Raw genomic sequence first — 18643 nt, 5'->3', positions numbered from 1 at the left:
GACTCCAAGGGGCAGCAGAACATGGCACATGGAGGTCCAGCAATACCCCAGCAGAACATATTCCTTGAAGAGGATGGGATGGCAGTGGTTGTGGGCTGGGAGAGACAGTGAGAAGGAAAAATAGATTTATTTATTTATTTATTTATTTATTTAAATTCTTTGCATTTTGTGCTCTGTTTTAATTTCACTAGTCCTTCGTGTTCCGATATAGATGTATATCTCTGGAAAAGCTCCTGTACATCAGGATCCCTGCTTTCATTTATGATCTTAAGGGAAAACATCTGTTGCTGTTGCTCCCATATCATTTGTCTTCAGCTTTCCCTGTAGCTGTTTTTAACTTGTGATATCGTCATTCCTTTTGTATCTTTGCTATCTTTCTGTGTTTTTTGCTCCCCATCTCTATTATAGGTCACATACTGTTGTCAGTGTTCTCCAGGACAAAGTCTCATTCTTTATTTTTCAGAGGTGTTTGAGCCAGTTTTGTCTGTTACCACTTGTTGGGATTTAAATGTTTTATTCTCTTGATCCAGAGTCATTTTTTCCCATCTGAAAGAGTCCCAGAGAGACAATCTGCCTCAAAATTTGAATTTCCTCATTTTTCTCTACAATGGATAACTGCTGGACTTTCTTCTGCTTGGACTTTTAGCTTTTTAAAGCTGTATTATTGTTGCTTTGGTGCTGTTCGTTGATGGCTGTTATGGGAAAATACTGAATACAAAACAGAGGCACAGTTTCATCTGATTTATGTTGCTTCTCCAAGTGCCTTGCCACTCTCCTACAAAACCAGTGGAGAAAGAGGACAACTGAGAACTTAAGTGAGTAAAATTGTCTTCACTTCTCTTTTGACTAAACCACCATCAAATTACATAGTGACAACCTAGTACAGCTGTGCTCCTAACTGAGGCAATTCAGGAAAGGGGTTAGAGTTGGATGGGCAGCTTTCAAATCACGGAGGGAAGATACAGCCCTTGACAAGGATCTGATCAGCATAATATCCCAACAGAATACCTCTTCCATGTTTTATTCCTGTGAAATAAAAGAACAGAAATGACTGAGACAGAGAGCACTAAAACCCCCAGTATCACTAGATTGAGCCAATCCTGTGTTATTTTTAAGTATTTATTTTTTATAAGTTAAATGAAGAATTCAATCCAATTCCTTGTCAAATTAACTTCTACCACTAAGACCTCAGCAAGCCATGTGCACTGAAATATTACCTGGACTTTTAGTGACTGATACAGATACTGATTTCTTTCCTAGATATGTTAGGAAGGACTCAACATGCTTAAGTTAGAACTGCCAGGCACACCTGCCAGTGCATGACTGAATACTACACACTCAAAATACAATTCCCATCAAAGAAGACTGAGGATCATCTAAGAAAATAATGTAGGCAAACATGGTACTTTTCTATCCCAGATATTAAAATAAAAAACTTTGATTTCAGGAAATATAATGCAACCCTTTCACATGCATAGGCCTTAGGTGAGCACGAACAAAATGACATGTTGTTTGGGATAGAAAACACTGATACTATAAATATCTGTGAGGTCAAGAGTAATGAAACCAAGATCTTCCAAGAAAGCTCATTTGCTGATCTCTGCATATCAATAAATTTCCTTCTATTGTCTACTGTTCTTTAAAATTAAAAGGACACAGTTCTGATTACAATGTGCTTAGATAAGGCTCAATTTGTAAGCTGTGCTACACCTGTAAGGGTATCGTCCTGTAGGGCCAATCACCAAGTGTCACACCGCAGTGGCCTTCACCTCTGGATGAGCTGTAAGATAAGATTTGGATTGTGGCTTTGAAACTGAGCAAAGACTTCACACGGGATTTGAATTCCATCATGCTCAGCTCTCAGGGGCTCTTTTCCTGTGAGATCAAATACCTTGCTAGCTTAGTCCTCATGTTATTTCCATCACTAAAGATCACAACACGTGATCTGCAAGCTCCTCCTAGCTTTCAGTTCCACACAGGATTCATAGAAAAGATCTTGATATAGAAATGCTTACCTCAGCCTCTTTCTTCTCCCCAAAAGAATGGGGCGAAAAGATGCTAGATCCTATGCTGAGACCTAAGCATGTCTCTGATCCTCCTATATAACGTTTCCCAGTAGTCCTCAGGATCTCCCACAGATTTTTGAAAACACAGGGTGTTTTCAAAATTCAAGCATAAGCTGTGAATAAAAAACAACAACAACAGCAACAACAAAGTCTGGATTTCCTAGATGTTTAGAGATGTTTAGAGAATGTTTAGAGAATGGAAAAAAATGTTTAGAGAATGGAAAAAAAGCTCTAGTGTAAATCTTTGATGACCAGTTCTTTTCCCTCCTGAAGTTTTGCAATATTTCACTGAAGTGGTGCAATAAAAAAACAACAACAACAAAAACCTCCATAAAACAAACAAGCAAGATACAACTTTACCAAAACAAACTTACAAAACTCTTCTAAAGGATTTAAAAATTGTAAAGGACAGAGACACCTGCATCCACTCAGAGAGCCCCAGTTCAGTTAAAGACATAGATTCTGTGTTGTGGAAACTCAAGCCAAGTAGTGAATTATATGAAAAAAATTCTAATTTCACTTTTTTTTTTTTTTTTTTTTTTTTCTTCTGCAGTCTTATCGGAGTGCTCTGCCCAGCAGAACTGAGCCCTGTGAAAAATGTATATCCCCAAGTTCAAATGAACAGCAGCATAAAACAATATCTAAAAGAAGTTAATTCCATTGCTTGTTTCTTAAATAGTTTTCAGTGCAAGAGATGGTTTTATAATCATGTGTCTATGATCAGAGACTTTTGGATAGACACCAAATCAAAACATCAGCAAAGAGAATGGGGTGATGTGGAAAACTGATTTATTCACTCATAGTCAATAAAGTAAGCATGCAGTAGCTGGATTGTAAATAGCACTGTGGAGAAGATTTATAAGTCTTAACATTGGGAGACAGGTTTATCCCAGTTAAAAGCACATTTTAACTGGAAGAACTCTTCACTGTGTTTATAAAATGAGGCCTTGGGTGCAAGATGAAACCTTAGGCCTGTGTGAATTCGAAATGGGCAAAATATGTCATCTGCAAGCATGTTTTTCATCTCAAAGTATGTAGCTAAAATAGATCTGAAAATGAAAAAAATAAAAATAAAAGGTTCTAAGTAAAAAAAAACTAGGCCTCAGCAGGCATATGTACTATGCTTAAAACTTCCCTTTGCTCCAGATTGCTGTGTTTATAAATCAAAATTATACGTCCAGTGGGGAAAAGGGAAGTAAAACTGTTTCCAAATGAAAAAAGGACAAGTGATTCATTTCTGTTAAAATCATAATTGAAAATACAGAATGTAAAAATGCTTTTAGTTTACTCTTGTTTTTATTTGTAACATTTGCTTTGTTACAGACAATATGATCAAGGCTCTGAAAAAGGTCCATTTACTACTATAAATCTTTCAACTATTTGAAAAATAATATACATTGTAGGCTTTCATCACCCTATAATGTAGAGTTTCATCTTTAAAAGGGATAAATGCACTTCCTTTGATTTTCTGATAGAACAGTCTACTCCTGTATTCCACTTATTAAACAACAAAATAAATATATCTTTATTGACTGTAGTACATAAACAACTCTGAAGAAACCCTAGTGAAATCTAATGAGGTATTTCCCTTTGCCACGTGACAAGGTTCAAATATGTGCATATGTGCAGAACGGAAAATAAAATTGACTCTGACAATCAGATACCCCAGTGAGCTTCTATCTTTGCAACAAATGTGCTCTAAATTCCAATGTGCTTTGACAATAACCATTTATTTCAATGCATCCTCCCTAGAGGCTAATTCTTAGGGGCCAAATCCCTGTCTCATGAAAATAAGAGGGAGTTTTGCCATAGGTATTAGTGTTGGAAAGATTTGATCCTATGTTTAAAGCAATCATATAAATGCAAAATGAAAGGAAATGAATCTGTTTAGCTCTTGAAATTCCAAGGACACGGAAAAAACATAAAAGTCCGGCATTTTTTATTTTGAAACTCTCCATGCTGACAGAATATCAATTGCCCTTTACAATTTAGCAAGGTGCTTCTTTAAGGCCTTCAGGGGTGTATTAGGGGTGCAAACAATTGTCTCTCTTTCAGGCCAGCGAGTCAGATCTAACTCCCTAGGCATGGCATGCCCTTCTGACAGCAAAATATTATTCACAGGAGCTCATTTGTGTTAGAGACTCTCACAGGTTTTGACTGGACATAGAATGGAGATATCTGTACTCACAGACGTGTTGGAAACATATCTTGTTGCACCAAGAGGTGGATAAGGATCCTTTATGGGTGAGAAAATTTGAAAGTATATTGGGAGTGGGCACCCCCAGGCAGAAGGAAGACAGAGTCCTGTAGGAAGGGTGCCAGGATGTGTGTGAAATGAATCCTTTTGAAATTCAGTCACTTACGCTACACTAGTCATTGATGATTTATGCTACCGAAGAAAGAAGGACAATGTGTAAGCATTGGTTAATTGTATTCAATTATTTATTTATTTATTTATTTATTTTTTACATAACTGAAGTAGAAAATAAATATAGTACCAGATGTTACTTATACTCATGTAACAATTTATGGTAGATATCGCTGGTCTTCTAAGATGGGTTGGAGGCTGTGTATATCAGTAGGTTTAGGTTGTGGGGTAAAGATGAAGACTATGCAACCAGAGTAATGCCATACAATCAGTAACATCCCATGATTGTGGGAAGCCATGTTAGTAAAGGGAAAAAAATCTCTGAGATGCACTCAGCTTCCAACAGGTTTCCCTTTCAGGCTTAGTCCCTCACTTCTTTGATGTAACTCCCATGACTTGTCTCAGCTCAGAACCACAGGACTTTCACAGTTAGGAAATTTAGGACATTCACAGTCAGCTCAGAGAATAATAAACAAACAAACAAACAAATAAACAAACAAACAAACAAACAAACAAACATGTAATTGTGAGGAAGCTGTGATCTTCCTTCAGGAAATTCCACAAATTAAATAGAAACAGAAAAAAGTCCTCATTGTATATCAGTCACATAATCCTGAAGATGATACAGTTTCAAGCAAGAGAACCCAGGATGCCTGAAAACATGAAATATAGAGAAAAATTGGTTCTTGCCTTTTTAAATACAGAAAAAGGGCTTGAGCAGCACTTGAAAATCAATGGTTTGCTTTTGTTTCCTATTTCATGACATTCATCAAATCAGGAATCTTGCTAGTGCCTTCAAACAGCATCTTCAGTCAAGGCCTTATCTATTTTTTGTTTCTATTCTGGTAGTTCCTCAAAAAGACTGGTGGCAAGGCGTGACTCTGAAGAAGGTTTGTATTACTCCTCCAGCTGTGCATTTTATTATCTACATTTTAGAAAAGGCAAGGAGAAGACCTTGTGTGCCATGGCTCCAATATGCTTTTTATAAATACACATCTCAGAAGCTGTAAAGCTGGATGAAGGCCACTGCTGTAATTTCTGCAACAGTATTTTCTCACCCAGAAGAATACTGCTCACAGCACTGTTGCTCCCTCACGTTTACCTCCAACTCGCTGTGTAATTAGAATGTGTCTGACAACACTTCCTCTTTCCTAGAACTGCTCTAATTAAGAGTTGTTTCCTCATTATAAAACCAGGAATATGACTGGTAAAACTTTCATCAGGTTGCTACCACCTACCATGGGTACATGGGCTCATTGACTGGGAGCTGAGGACTACATCAGTTCCTTGTTGGTGTATGCAAGATGCTAACAAATTTTGTGGATGAAGTGTGGTTACTCAGACTGACATTTACCGTGTGATTCACAGAGAAAATATTAATGAATGTGCTGTGGATCAGGATGCACTCAGCAGATGTGGCATTAGAGATACTTTTTCAGGGAGAAAAAAAAAAACACAAATAAAAATACTTCATTTTTTGACATACTCAAAGCACAGATGAGGAACTGAGCGTTAAACAGATTGCGTGACTTACCCCGGGTCATACAGGAAGACTTTGTCAGTGCTGGAAACTGAATGCAGTTTCCAGTTCCCAGCTAACTTATTTGATCATCTTCTGTCACTGTAGGAGTATTACTGAGAATGCAACCATTCCTCAAATAATTGCTGGGAATCCTGAAAGATGATTCTATGTACACATAAATATATTACAAAAGTGTCTCTTTTTCAAAGATGTGTCATAAACATTGCACCCTAATCTGAATTTCCTTTCCTTTGTGTTCAAGTGACTTAGTGTTATAAAGGCAGTAAAATTGCAAAACAAAATCCCCAGGTGGAAATCCATACACTCTGGAATACAGCCTTCAGTATGTTCATATAACCCTTTGTAGATAACAATTCCTGGCCTCACAAATTTGTTGTTTGTTGTTTACTTATGTGTAGAAAAACAAAACAAAACAAAACACAGATATCTCATTATTTATCATCTTCTTGCTTAGTAAACAAACCACTCAAAAGTGACAGCTTGTGGCACTTCTCATCAGCTTCATAGGTGAAGCAGTTAATGTAGACTCCTACCACAGCCAGCACTTATGTTACATGCTACTTTTCATTTCTATTTTGGTGTTGCCACTATTATTTTTGCTTTGCTTTAACATCATTAGTTATGGTTCTCAAAGGTGAATCCATTCCAAATGTACTTTGTGTGGCCATGTTTAATATTTGTCACTGGTTTCAATAGATTTGAAGTAGATTCAAGTATCATAAAACCAGAATGGATCAGCAGACCATCTAGTCTGGCTTTCTGTGCAGCCCAGACTATAGAATTTCACTTAATAAATCAGTGATATCTAAAGTTTTCGAAGTAACTAAATGTGTGTGTGTGTGGGGGGGGTAAACAAAACAAAGCCCTGCAGAGGTAGCCTTCTAGCCACCTATCCTACCCTATCAAATTGCCTCTTGTTTGGCCTTTTAGTTTAATGGTTGCTTTTGCAATGAAAGAGTAATTAATAAACAATGCACCAAGACAGGAGAGTATCAGTCGAAAAAGGGTCACAAGCAGTAGAGCTGTGATATATGATACTCCTGAAAAAAAAGGCAAAGCGATTTGGGGAAAAAATGGTATGATGAATTACAGGAAATAGTAAATTACAGAAAAGTGTATTCTTTGCTACTTTTTCATAAATCCCTTGAAACTATTGTCATGAGATGATGATTAGAAATTTCAGTAACACAGTGGTAGAAACAGTCTGACTCAAGAGACTGTACTTTTTGGTTTGGTCTGCAAAACTTCCGTCTTTATATATGTGGAAAGTGCAAGAAAGTGTATACATATGAATTAACAGTAATCCATGCAAACAATGAATAATTTTATACATTGTCATTTATCTTCAGATGTATTATTTGTAAATTACAAGCCAGATCCATGGAACTGCCTTCACTTTGAGATCAAATCTGGCCTCCTATTTTTATTATAAACTGCAATTATAGATGGCTGAATGAAATTGTGTAAATAATTTACTCTCTTATCATTTCCCTTCAATCTGTGAATGTTTCCTTGAATACAGTTTTATTATATAAGTGCTCTTAATATCTAGGTCATATAAGTATGGTTAACAAGACTTTTGTCCGCTTACAAATTAAACAAAGGTTTACATTTTAGAATTCTCTTACTTGATCTTCTATGCAGAAATGGACTTAAGTAGGTAAATCCTTAATATGCATTGGTACTGAAGTCTTACATGCAAGTTTGCTCAACTTTATTCATTTACCTAGCATGAAATGCATTTGCTTCCTTCACAGGGGAGCTCCGATCAGAAAAGTGCCCTCTGGGTGGGAGTAGATTCCTCATTTTCCATCTGTTTAATTTTATCCATCAAGAATTTATACAATGTCCACTGAGACTGACAGAAAGACGGCTATTGACTAAATGGGCTTTCTGTCATACTCCAGGAAAATGAGGAAGGCATATTGATTTTTCGGTTTGCTGTTAAGGCACAATTTGTAATTCTGTGGTTTTGGCTGACACTATGGGCTTGGCAGGGGCTTAAACCTGCAAAATTCAAGTCTAAAATTTGCCACGTCCATAACTCACTGCTGTTCGTGGCTCATACCAGGAGTGCTGTGGTACAGGGACATGGCAGCCATCAGTCACCTGAGGCAGATTTTCAGCTCATGCCATGGCTCTACTGCATGTCTTCCTTACAGCTCCAACCCAGCTACATTTCATCCAAGCTGATGGATGTAATTTTGGCACATTCTCCTTTTGTAAGGGAAGAGATTGCTGGTGTTTCTCACAGAAAACTTCTGCCACAAGCTCACAGTTTGTCCCAAAATATTTTCCTTCATCAACTCTGGGGTTCAATGACTGAGCACACAATGATGTTCGCATTACCATTTACAAGCCTAAGAGCCAGTGCTGGGATCCTGGAAGAGATCAGTGGGAATTAAGCCCTGAACTGCTCTTCTATTATGCTTAGACATGGCCACATAGATTTTACTGCTACAGCAAACTCACCTCAGTTCCACGTATGTCAGTAGCAGGCAACAAAGATGTATATTCAGCACGTCTTTCAAGTTTATTCTTAACCTTAATTATATGAGTGTGCTGATTGCAGCCTCTGGCATAATTCAGGACTCTTGTATCACACATGGTGTTTTAGTTGCAATGTTGAGTTGGAGCCTAATTTCAAAGCCAGGCGAGCAAAGAAATTAGATGTATGGTTTTCACAAATATTTCAGCTGACTCTCTTAACAACAAGGCTACTTGCATACATGTCTATAAAGTATTAAGGTGGGTTGCTACAGGCATCCAAATTTGGAGATGTTGGCCTAAATGACTTGGATAAGGAGAAGTGTTTTGTATGTGAGGTGTTAAATAAAACCCTTGAGTTACAATAAATAAATACTGCTATTAAGGAAGTGGTGACAATGTGCAATCTACAAAAACGGGAAGCCTAGGAGGTGCTGTGGTAATAATGCAGTTACTTGAAGCACATTTAAAATACAAATATCTCTGTGGTTTTTTATTTGCTTCCACTCTTTGAGTCATTCTGAGAAACTTCACAAAGCTGTGCACATTCCCATTATGGCTGAAGCATGATGCACTACTCACTGCAAAAGAAAAGCTTTTCTCCAGGAGGCTACACCATGGGCTGGGAAGAAGTCTTTTCCAGGCATTGGAAAATGCAGTTTTGAAGCAAAGTGTAATGGAGAACTCTGTTTCATGTGCATAAAAGAAGAAGAAGAAAGACAAATATTCTTGGCACAAAGAGACAATTAAAAAAAAAAAAAAAGGAAGTAACTACTCTCAAGCCTGAAGCATTTTTGTCATAACATGTGCTGCTGAAGTCACCAAAATGTTGTGGTGATGGTGTGGCTTTGTCCTAGCTGGGGAAAGGTTCTTTAGATAGTAGTACTTTGAGTATTTATTACAAAATCATAAACATTGCTAAATCCCTCACAGGGTTCACGGGGTTTACCTGAACCAAAATTAGTTGATGAATCAGCAGTTCAAAAAAATTTTGCATCCTCTTATTTTAAAATCAAGGAATGGAATCAATTATATTAGTTTCCAGAAGCTACTTAGTATATGGCAGCACTTTAATAGTGTTCATTTTTCCCTAGGAGATTCAAAGACAAGAGAAAAACAGGTCCAAGTATCTTCAAACAAACAAACAAACAAACAAACAAACAAACAAATAATAATAATAATAATAATAAAATCCCACCAAACCATGGTTAGATTTATATTGCTGAAATAAAGATGATTTTTTGTTTGCTTGTTTGTTTGTTCTGGATGCACAGTGAAAGAGTCATCCACTGATCAGGGCTGCTAGATTATAGATACAGCCCTGCAGCTATTATATGTACAGAATTGCCAATCCTTTGTATGGCCAAAGGATTCCTCATGCCTTAGTTTACTCATTCACAGAACAAAGGTAAATGCCTATAGATCTACTGAAGAATCTTGAACAAAATATTTAATACAAGTTGAGGTGCTTGTGATCACTATTAAAATACAGGTATATTTATTTATTTATTTATTTTATTTTGTGGTTTACTGAGGTCCACAGCGATCTCCAAATTTAGTCAGAGTTTGCATTATAGGTCTGCCCATGCCTGTTCCTGCTCCTGTCAGTTATTCAGGCTTTTTCTAGCTTTCCCTATGGAAATGCTAAACATTTCTAACCGAGTTTGACTCTTCTCTCACTTTTCTCTGAGCCATCCATCTTCCAGCAAACTTTATGCTGATAGATCCCTTAGGTCGTACATAACCCCAGAAAGAGTCCAAGACTGCTGTGTAGATAGAGGAATATGTCTGGGGAAGGCAGGATGGTGTTATCACAGGATGAGGGCCTCACAGGTCATTTAAAAGACCAACTTGGGGGGGAGGGGGCACTTTAGTCTAAAAGAAAATGTACTCACTTGTAGATGCAAATATCCAAATCTGCAGAAAGAGTTCAGTTCCCTCAAACCTTATTGGTATCAGTGCTAAGTACCCCACAATATTCCAGCAAAAACCCATGAAACTTCTTAAAATACCAAACCCTTAGCCTAATTTTAAATGCTTGTTGGGCCAGGCCCAAAAGCTGAAATTAAGACCTGACCCTATCACACACAAGACCCATTCCTCCAACTACTCATAGAGGAATGGGGTAGAGGTACTGAGCATGTCAACACTTACCTAGGCTTGGAGGGTTGGGTGCTTTCTCATAATCAGAGGGAAGTGTTGGAATGTATTGTTGCTATGTTTTTTAAGACCTTTTGAAACTGTGGCCCTAAGGAAATGAGGAAATACAGGGGATGAGGTTACATTGTTATTATTTCACTTTTTTTTTTTTTTTTTTTTTTTAACAGAGGATTATATGGCTGTATTCATATATATTAGCTTTCTAAATCTTTAAAAACACAGGGCCTATGATGAAGGTTCTATGCTTTATTCATTAAATTCATGTTTTTCTATTTAAACTCCCCTGCCTATCTAGCATGCATTCCTTGTTTGCTCTCTTTTCTTACATACTCCTCAGAATATTCTTGCCTAAAAACATGTGTGTGCAAACTTTCCATTTCATAAATAAAAGATTTGCTTTTTTGGGGTAATAAATCAGTGTTTCCGGCTTTCCTTAATTTTAGACTTGATGCTGACAGCTACTCTCTGACCAGGTTTCCCAACACCCTCATACAATAAGCAGCCGTTGCACAGCCTTAAAAACAGGTGGTATCAGTCCCTTCAGACATGCAAGAAACTATCCTGTTTTGCAGACTAGTATTTTCCACACGTGAATGTGTTTCCAGGTGCTCCAGGTAAGAGAGGCAATGTTCATGTTTCCCCAGAGACTGAGAGCCTCATCCTGCACCCACATACATGATTGTCAATTCTGTTGACTTTGGTGAAAATGCTCCTGATTTATGTCAATTTCAGGAAGATCAGAAAAAGACTTAATAGGGTTATTGCTCCCTAAATTCCCACACAAAAATGTTTATGATATTGTCATCACAAGAGACAATCTGTTTGCCATAAAAACACCGCATCATCTCAGACCTTCTAGTGTGTGTTTTATTTTTATTTTTTATTTATTTATGCAGATGTTAAAAGTTCCAATACTGATTCTAAAATATGTCTCCATATACATATAAATATAAATATAAGCGTGTGTGTGTGTTGTGCAGTATATAACACAGAAAAGTCTTAGAATTATCTCACTAATTTTAATTATCCAATCTGGTGGACTTTCTCTTTAATGAAGATGTCTCTTTTTATATTTGGTTGACCCCCTTATAACATTTCGTCAAATGTGATCTTTTTATCTTCAAGTAGCTTCAGAAAAAAAAAAAAAAAAAAAAAGGAAACAAATAAAATGCCTCAGATCTTTCTTCTGAGGGCAGGCCTGGCAGGTGTTAGAGATGATCCCTTGTCTGCTTTCACATGTGCAGACTCTTGTGGTGAGGAGCCTTGCCCCCTTATATATGTATCTTTTTCTCTCATTCTCTCTATGACTACCCTCCTAAGACTACCTACCCTCTCTAAGACTACCCTCCTGACAGTTCTATGTGCTCTGATTTGATTCCTTTTCTTCTCTCCTCCAGTTGCTGGGGTTGTCTGCATTACTAGCAAATTGAAGTGTTCTGAGATTGCACCGAACACCCTAACAGAAACATATTACTCCTTCAGAAAATCATCCTTTTATGCTTCCATGTTCGTGGATGAGTAAGAGAGAGTACAAACTTGATAACTTCTAATTGCCGTTACAGCGTTTCCTCAGAAATCCTTAAGCAACTGCTTTTCAGTACATACAGTACATAGGAAAAGAAATAGTTAGCAAGCTTTTCTAGATTTCAAATAATTGCACAGTACTGCACATCCTGTTCAAATTGCCACAATAGGACAAATCACATGAGAAAATCAATGCTTCTGCCTAACAAAATTTCCTCTGTAATACATGGGAAATTTCGCAACTTCCAGAGGAATCACTTCTCCACTCTGTCATCACCCCTTGCACTGCTACTAAATAAACTCCTTAACTCATCATTTTGAACTGTAAGAAGAGGATGGCTGAAATGCACTAGCGCACAATGCTCTGCCAGGCACCCTTTACTCTGTGTCACAATGGCCTCTAGTGGATTTGCGGCAACTGACAGACAGCTCTATCATCCCCTGGTGGCTGCCAGCTCCCCAGGGTACATGGCATGGCTGCAGGGTCCAGTGTAACCCCCTGGGACCAGCGACTACTGCACCTGCAGGGCCTGGGCTTGGGTTTGGGCTTGGGCCTGGGTCAGGGCCTGGGCCTGGGCCTGGTCACCATGCCATATACTCCCCCTTGAGTTACTGTCCCCACTGGCTACTCACTAGCATATTTTCCCTCGGTTCACAGGGCTCCTCAGAAACTAGCAATATATTTCCCTTTTGGTTTCCTTTGGAGTAAAGGAGGAAAACCAAGCGGTCCTGTGCACCTGCTGTATTTAATGTGTTTCAGTGGGGGTACAACAGGAAGAAAACTAAGACTGCTCCCAGATGGATATAACATTAGCCTTTTGCTTTATCAGTAGAGGACGATTGGTTTCTTCATTAGAAAAACAAAACATATAAAAATTCTAATAGGCTTCTTTGGCTTTGACTTCACACTGGTTTGAATTCATATGGTGAAAATTTGTTAGTATAGTTTATCTTTGTAAGAATAATAAGTACAAATTGAAGAGAGGAGGAAAAACTCAAAGCAGAAAGTGTTGTGCATACAGCAAATGACTTTCGCAATACTGCCTTTTAAAGGTCCACTGTTACATTTGGGTAATTTATGCTTCCTGCTTTCTAAAACATACTGCCTTATCACTGAAGATTTTATGCTGCTATTTGTCTGTTGATGACATAACAATGAAAGCAGTGCCACACACAGTTGTCCTACCTTGAATTTTTAACTATTAATCATGTTCATCAGGGTCCAACCTGTTTAGCTATTGCAGTAAGCAAGCTCTTTCTCCCATCTAAGCGCAGTATAATGGTTGCACACCAGCAACCATTCTTGTGCCACAGTGGTGGTGATGGGCAAGGTGAAGTGATACCATTGCCTCTCTTCCTTGGCAGTGTCATTGGTTTGCAAAAGCTGTTTTTCATTCCCTGTGAACACACTTAGGAGACACAGGAATATCATAGAATCATAGAATCATAGAAACATAGAATGGCTTGAGTTGGAAGAGACCTTAAAATCATCTAACTCCAACCCCCCCCGCCAAAGACAAGGATGCCACCCAGTAGATCAGGTTGGCCAAGACCCATCCAGCCTGGCCTCAAACACCTCCAGGGATGGGGCATCCACAACTTCTCTTGGCAACATGTTCCAGTGCCTCACTACCCTTAGAGTGAAGAATTTCCTCCTAATGACTAATCTAAACCCATCCTTTTCTAGTTTTAAGACCATTCCCCCTTGTCCCATCATTATCTACCCGAGTAAAGAGTCCTTCTCCATTTTTGTAAGACCCCTTTAAGTATTGGAAGGTTGCAATGAGGTCACCCCAGAGCCTTCTCTTCTCCAGGCTGAACATCCCCAGCTCCCTCAGCCTTTCCTGAAAGGAGAGGTGCTCCAGTCCTCTAATCAATTCCTTGTAGCCTTCTTCTGGAAGGCTTTCTTGTGCTGGAGGCCAATATATGCACCTGTAAGTTAAGCTAGGCACCTGATGTAGGAAATCATGTCGCTAACAACAGGTACAATGACAACGAGCATTTTCATAGATCTAGGTCTACAGGGTACCTGCTCTAGCACCTTTGTTCCTTAGTTCCAGGCATCCTGGGAATATCCTAGGAGGCAGTGGACTCTGCAAACAAGGCTGTCATGCAGCACAACTCCCTTAGATACTGCAGACTCCTTGAAAATGAGAGAGGTTTACTGCTTTTAACAGCTACCTCTGCATGCCTGGCTGTCTTGCTATGCCAACAAGTTCTGTGCCCTGTTTTACTATGGAAAAAGAAAACTAGAGCCTTAATTTTCTATGCAAGTGCCTCTGCAGCAATAAGATAGAAGAGGAGAAACAGAAAACACACAATACAAAGGCAGGCTGTGTCTTTGCTGAATATTTTCATTGTTTTCCCTGAGGAGCCAGTGGGTTTTTACACACAGCACTAGCACATTTCATTTTGACAAGAAGTCAGACTTTCCAAGTCACTACACCTTTCACAACACACTGCAAACTGTCAGTGTGGTAACTTCCTTAAGTTTAATGAAGTTACCTTATGAAATCTCTTGACAGAACTGGCCAAAAACAAAAACAACCAACCACCCCTCCTGTCTCCACCCCCTTCCCTCCCCCGCCCCCCCCCCCCCAAAAAAAAAGCACAAGGCTACTCAAAAATAAGAGGAGTCCCAATGAAATGTGATCCATGCAATCTGGAAAACCTCTGAGGGGAGAAGGAAGAGTTGTGTGCTGACAAATGGTGCAAACTTCTGGCTAAGATTAGATTTCTGCAGGCCGGATTTAGATAACTGGCCCAGTTTTTCCAATGGACTGAATGCTTGCCGGCTCTCAGTATTGGCCCTGTAAGCCACAGGCAGATCATTAAGCTTGCAAATTCCAGGCAGTAATTTGGAATTTAAATAAAGCTCCAGGGTCAATATCTTCTAAAAGATCCAAAGGACTATTCCCATTCAATGTCTAAATCAGTGAAAGGTCTTACTCCATAGCCCACCCTAGTAAAATGTTCCTAATCGACTATTTAAAAAAAATCTGCCAATCTGCCAGTCTCTCTCTCTCTCTCTCTTTTTTTTTTTTTTTTTTTTTTTTTTTTTCATGGCCATATGATGATCCTAGAGAGGTAGCTTGCCTTCACAGTACAGCTGTAGAAATTCCAGGGTAATAGTCACCAAAAATTAGATTAGTTAGTGACTAAAAGCAGACACACCCACTTAGACCAGATTAAAAAAACCCAACACATATATAATTTAAGGATTAGCAGGCTAGCAGAGTTGGAATAATTTCAAGCTCTTTACTAGGCTCAGGAGGAAATCTCTTTTAATATTCCATTTCATTCAGAAGTAGTCAAGGATTAGTGGTTTCAGAGGAACAGGTCAATACTGATGCACGAAAGCTCTGGGGAAAGTCAGTAAGTCAGTGCTGTTTGTCCCAGGTGCTGTGGGAAAGGAACAGGTATTGCATCTTTATCCACACTATTTGAAGCGAAAAAGAATATGTAACAGGAGAGGGTTCTTTTTTTTTTTTTTTTTTTTTTTTTTTTTTTAAAGCTGGATCACTTTTATTGTAAAGCTGTCTATACTGAGAAAATCTGCTGCTGGCTATTCAGTGTTTTCTGGATGTTTTCTGCATTAGCTCTATTTCAGCTCTCCCTCTCCCTCCCTCCCTCTCGCTCTCTCTCTTAACTCTTGTACAGAGAATTCTTACACAAGAGATCATCTGTGGAAATCCTAATTTTTATCATCGTAGGACTGATCCTGTGCCAGACCTCCTGTGGCCTTCAACATAAGCAGGTCCAAGGCTCTGCTCATTAAAAGCTAGTTGAAAAATTTCAGTAAGAAGGAACTTTAAAACAAACAAGCTAGATCTTAGTACTTGAGGTTGCTACTAAGTGAAATAAGATTTTGGGCTGGGGTGGGGGTTGGAGCTTATTTCGTTTTGTTTTCAGCAATTGAAACAGCAGGTTTTGGTATTCTGCCTTTTCTGTTCTTTGATTTGGGAATGATTTTATTGAAATCCAAAAAGTCTGTATTTTCTTCAGAGGAAAAAAAAAATCAATTTCCTGAACAGCTCTATAAATGGTTGCAGATCCTAATCTGGGCTAGGGAAAAGCCCTTTGGACTAGTCAGGCAAAGGCAGGGAACTGCGCCATCTTCCTGATAAAGTCCATTCAGATTTTGACAGATGATTTTTGCACTTGCAAAATAAGCAGATCATACATCTGCCTTCCAAAGTGTTTGTATCTTCAAGTGAAACCAAGGATACCATGTTTCCTTTCAAAATATTGTTCTTTCTCTTAACTTCTCTTACTGTGATTGCCACTAAGAGGAAAAAGAAGAGGTTAACAGATTAGCACATATCAGAAATTGTCTTTAAGAAATTATCACTATAGCCCTGACACTGGGCTGTTGGAGCCAGAAGGAGGACTGCAAATTTGAATTGTGCTACACTCAAAAGGCAGAGACTCTGTTAAATCTGGGGGGAAAAGGAAGGGAAAGGAAATGGAAGAAACTCTTTATGCTTTTGAATAAGGTACAGGCATTGCTTTTCAACTCTGTATTGCTTGCCTGTGTATGTTCATTTCATATTAAAACAAACAAACAAACAAACAGCAACAACAAACAGGACTTAGAGTGAAAAATAGGGCTTTCATATCTGCAAGCATCTGATGGCAGGTGTGGTCTTCAACAGTTGCTAATTATGGAATTTTAAGTCCATTCTCCATCTCTGGGCACATTTCCCTTTTGTTCCTTTTCTACACTGTGCTGACAATAACATAGGCACTGAAAACTCCTAGGGGTTAAGGTGAAGTCCCCTGGCAAGCAGTTAACAAGCTGGCTTCAGTGACACCGTTTCTGTCAGCTTCTCTCATTTTTCTATTAGTAAAGGCAGTCTCAATTTTGCTGTTAAAACAGCAAAGAAAAAGCTTTCCTTTGTGCCAGCTGTTTAGTATTTGAACAATTAGACTCTGTATTTATCTCCTTTAATAAGCTTTATCAGAATAAATGTGATGATTAGTGATAAAATATTGTCTCATTTGCTAAGAGCTTGCTTTAAGTACTCTTTAATGATATGGCTAAACTCCCATGCTAACTATATTTAAAAGGACTTTGCTTTCCCTTTTTTATTAATCAATATCCTTACCTTATCATGTTTGCTCACATGGGAAGTACCTCATTCTATAACTCATGCCTTTGTTTTTATGTAGATGATCACTGATTTTGAAGCCAATGTCAAGGTATAACAAAAATGTGACATGATCAATCTGTAACTCTACATGGCATGTAATCTTGAGTGTAGTTGCTGCTGTGGTGATAGTACTGGAAACAAGACATAGAAAACAGAAAATAGTTGCCCAAGGGAACTACCTGTAAGGGCATATGAGCTTCCATATCATGTGGTACAGAGCCCGCAGATACTGCTGAGTCTGGAACCATGTCAAGAGTTGTGCTAGGTAGACACTGGGACAAAATCTACAGTTAAAATACATTTTCTATAGACTAGGCCCAGGCACCTTGATATTCCTTGAGTTCACCTGTACGTTCCATTTTGCTTCACTAATCCTTCTATTACTTTCCTCTTTCATTATCTGAATGAATCCAGTCCATGACACTGTAGTCTGACCAGATGGGTTAATTCAAGAGGACATGAGACTATGTGTGACTGCTTTCACTCGTGTGCAAAACTCTCTGTCCATAAATTTAAAACCTCTCAAGAAAGCACGTGCAGACACACATGCACTCACACACACACATGATTTTTCACACCTTGTATAAGAGAATCTCAACCACTTTACAAATCTTTTAGGGTGCATTGCACTCCCATAAGATGACTAATGACTGAGAACACATTTGCAAGACCTCAATTTGGCCTACATCACACATCACATTTCTGTGTCTGCTGCAGGAATTGCCCAGTGAGATTTAAGCAGAAGTTCATTTATCCCAATAGTCCATGTAATTGCCAGAAGATGATATGTTGGCATCATCGATAAAGAAATGCAAAGCAGCATCATTATTTATTCATTCTAGCCCTTCTATTATTGTTTTTTAAATTCTCATTTGTGTTTCTTGCATCAGTTTTCTCCCTTAAACTGAGCAGTTCCACACTTTTGAACCTTTTTATGCCCTTTTGAGCATCTTTGGAAGCCTGTCCTGCTCTGAAGAATGTCTGCATATTCAGCATTAATTTTATCTTTACTCTAATGTGAAGAAAGATCACATGAACGATATTTGGTTTTGGCATTTAAAGTTAGTGTTTATAGGGCATGCTGCAGAATTCTCTAACATCCCCTATGAACTGAGGATGTGCAGCATTAGTAGCTGGATGTCATGCAAACCAATGCTCCTTCAAAATAAACTTGTTAAACGTCTCACTGATGACTTTTGAAAACCTGAACCTAAAAGATTGCCCATACAGCTACACAGGAAATCTGTACCAGAACCTGAAATAGAATGCCAGTGTCTCCTATTCCACAGCTTAGTGTTTCTCCAAAGCATTTGGAGCTCTGAAAGCTCAGAGACAAACTCCG

At 38.5% G+C, this 18643-nt stretch overlaps 1 long non-coding RNA gene across 1 annotated transcript in view; it reads right to left on the bottom strand.

Annotated features, from left to right (window-relative positions):
- Window positions 1-18643, bottom strand: part of LOC118164957 — a 42517-nt gene that overhangs the window by 3711 nt on the left and 20163 nt on the right. The window contains exons 2-3 of the long non-coding RNA XR_004749768.1: window positions 10619-10712; window positions 5969-6121 (exon numbers count right to left, since the gene is read on the bottom strand). This is a non-coding gene — a long non-coding RNA (uncharacterized LOC118164957). The remainder of the gene's footprint in view (window positions 1-5968; window positions 6122-10618; window positions 10713-18643) is intronic.

Source organism: Oxyura jamaicensis, chromosome 3, assembly GCF_011077185.1.
Source record: "Oxyura jamaicensis isolate SHBP4307 breed ruddy duck chromosome 3, BPBGC_Ojam_1.0, whole genome shotgun sequence".
NCBI lineage: Eukaryota > Metazoa > Chordata > Aves > Anseriformes > Anatidae > Oxyura > Oxyura jamaicensis.
The sequence above is the reverse complement of the archived record's forward strand: the minus strand, read 5'-3'. Positions and strand labels throughout refer to the sequence as shown.